The sequence below is a fragment of the Nannospalax galili genome, unplaced genomic scaffold (genome assembly GCF_000622305.1).
Source record: "Nannospalax galili isolate Female #2095 unplaced genomic scaffold, S.galili_v1.0 scaffold458, whole genome shotgun sequence".
NCBI classification, from domain to species: Eukaryota; Metazoa; Chordata; class Mammalia; order Rodentia; family Spalacidae; genus Nannospalax; species Nannospalax galili.
Genome location: NW_008341263.1, coordinates 413,662 through 417,128, shown reverse-complemented (window position 1 = coordinate 417,128; position 3,467 = coordinate 413,662).

Below are 3,467 nucleotides of genomic sequence, written 5' to 3'. Positions count from 1 at the left end.
ACACAGATTAAAGGACACAGTTGAAAGTTAGACAGGGAGGGATGAATCTAGATCTCTTAGCTTGATAGTTCTGTGCTGGTGTAGACCTGAGCTGCATCTTGCTGCTAGCTAGGAAATCCTCCCTTTGTATGCATGCTGCCTTTACACTTAACCCTCCTGCTATCTTGCTGAGAGGTTAATGATTTGTCTTTGGGCTCATAAGGCCAGGAAATTTGCCCCATACTGTCAAAATCCCAGGCTTCATTCAGCACACAGGTGGCCACCCAGTGTATCTTGAAAACGAATCTTGAAAATAAAGTGCAGAACTGCCATGGTTGTTCGTGTTGCATTCCAAGAGAATTGAAGAAAGCAGCAGGAAATACTAAACTGAAATTATTGACCAGAGACAAAGTGAAACTAGAGACACCGATCCATCCATCCATGCATTTATCTAGTCAACCATCCGTGCATCTGTCTATCCACCCCATCCATCCACCTACCCATCTGAATATCACGTTCTAGTCATCCATCCATCCGCCCATCCTTCCACTCATCCACCCATCCATCTTCCCATCTTTCCGTTTATTCATCTTTCTCAACATCCACCTCCTAGTTTTTCCACTCACCTGTGTGTCTATCTGTCTACCCACCCCCTTCCCCAACTCATCTGTCAACATGAAAACATACCCCTAATCTCAAAGAGGATAAGAGGTAGCTTATTCCAGAACTAAATATAAGTGAATATGGCCCAGGAACACAGATTCAGCTTATCCCAAATTCCAAGTTCCAATACGGCTACAGTTTTGTAGTTTTTATGATAGCAAAACTAAAAAGGGCATAACTCTTTTCAGATGTTATGGAAACAAGGAAGGTAGGTTTCAGAAGAGAACTGTTCTACTATAGACCTTAGATGCTGTCTGAGGACATTCTTAGCTTTGGGGTAGAATCACAGTGTATTCCTACATTCCAGAAGATTTTTACCTCATAGTCACAAGAATGTTAGCTTCGTAGACCGTGAAAGTGGCCAAGAATGGCTTGCAGGTGGCACAAGATAACATGTAATTAGGCTGTAAACATGCAACATTCCAACTTCTCTATAATCATTGAAGTTCCAATCAGTTAGTCTGTGAGGAAGGTGGGCTTCTTTCCAGGCACTTGTATTCATATCCATCCATCTAGTCGTCCATCCATCCACTCATCTACCCATCCTCCTATCCTCCCACTCACTAGTCCATCCATCTACTCCTACCTTTTATCTATCCATCAATATATCCATCCTTCCATCATAATTTAAATAGTCGGTGGAGAGCCCACACTGCTGTCATCCATTCATCGAAAATCCTGACTCTGGAGATAGAAGGGAAAGACACGTTTTTTGCATGCGCTGTTCTAAGACTGTCCATTCAGAGGACTTCCTGCATGAAGCAATAGACTCCCTCAGCACGGTTGCTGAGACCCAACCATAGTTTCTCCGAAAGACATTTACTAAGTGTCAGGTTTGCAAGGGTTAATTCATTCAGTCACTTCATTGTGTAAGTGACCACGTGGTGCCTGGAAAACACACTAAAGGAGGCTTTTTGCGACCCACCCAACCAACTCTCTCTCCTGGGCAGGGCTCCTCAGAGGGGTCTGCTCCTGGGAAGCTGAGGCCCCTGAGTTACTCTGACAATGATGTGTTAACATTCCATAGCTGCCAAGCCACAGGCCCACAGGAAGTCCCAGCATGCCTAGCCGGGCCAGTGATCCCGGCAGTGAGATGTTTAGTATTTGAAAGGGACTGACCTAGCTCTTTTGTGGGCCTGGGACAGAAGCTGCTTAGGGTGCCATCTTTAGGGGATTTTGCTAAGTCCAAGAAACTGATGTGAGCAAGCAGGTATGAGAGGGAGTTGATGGGAGGGTGAGCTATAGAGAACAGGAGGTTAAGGGGCAAAAAAAGTCTCTCTGAAGAAGTAACATAATTCAGTATTTGATGCGACACAGCTTTAGGAAAATGAGTAGAATTCATTAAGGCAGAAGTTTACAGATTTAAGTCTTAGCTGACATTTACCCTTCATGATCAGACATACGTGCCAGGGTCCTGTTTCTCATAGAATTTTCAGAAAACACAGAGAACTTTTCTTGCTTCCCAAACACACCATCACATATGCCCTACTGTAGGCGTTAAATTAATATATTTTAGAAAATTACGTGTTCAGGGCCAAAGAGTAGGGTGGAGAGATGGTACCAGAGGCGTCAAGATTAGCATACCACCCAGGGCTGCACAAACAGCTTGCTGGATGCAAACCCTTGCTCTGTAAGCAGGAGAACCTGACTTGAGATCCCCAGCACCTATGTAATAAGCCAGGTGTGCAGTGCTCCCTTTCATCGCACCTCTGGGAAGGTGGAGACAGGAGGATCCCTGGGGCTCCCTGGGGTGACAGTCTAGACCATCAGTGAGGTCTAAGCCTGGAGAGATCCCCAGTCACAAATTATAACATGGACAGCATTAAAGTAAGACACCCTACATAGACCTCTGGCCTCCACACAGGTGCACACATAGGCACAGGTATCTGTACATACTCATACACACACATACAGAGAGAGAGAGAGAGAGAGAGAGAGAGAGAGAGAGAGAGAGAGGAGAGGGGCATATGAAAGAAAGCAGGTTCTCCCTCCACCAACTGCTTCCCTTCCATCCACCCATCATGCCTCCCTAGACATATCACCCCAATCTGGGTCACATATAAGAAGGAAGAGCAAACAGAGCATGCTCAGAAAAACTACATAGGGTATTAATGACTCATTCAAAGGTCACAAGGTTCTGGGGATGGGGCCATTAAACCTCTGATGTTTCTCTCCAGCTCTAGCCTACTTCCAGTCTCCGAAGGGTTGCTTTGCTTTAATAATCTTTCTACCAGATCCACATGTTGCAATTCCTTGTTCTGCCACAAAAGCACCTGGGTATGCCAGTGTGTGCCCTCTGGACTCTTGGCCTTCCCCTATGGCACCATCTCGACTTCTGTGCCTTAGGGGTGCCCCTTAGGAAGGGTCTGGGTTGACTTAGATTTTCGTGAACGCTGGTTGTCATGGTGTCATGTTTTGGCTCATACTGTCTAGAAGGCTTTTTAGAGGAAAGGACCCTCACTGCGGATTCACTGAGATTACACTCTGTGGGCCTCTGGACCCTCGACTCCGCCAGTCTCTGCGCCATAGTCTATTTTCTGCCGGTCTGGTGTCTGTTTCCTTGTGTGTGGTCGACGGGTCTCTGCATCCTCCCGTGCACTGTGCTGGTCTCTGGGTCCTAATGTCCGCTCTGCTGGTCTCTGTGTCCTCCTGTGCTCACCCACTTATTATGAAGAGCACGCCATTGACACTGTGGAAAACATACAGACCATTCTCAGGTGCAGGATGATGTACACATAGTGCTTCAAGGAGAAATACATGAGAAGTATATCTGGATGGAGAAATGTCCATTTAATTGCTATTGAAGGAAAGAGTTTGCAGTCTTC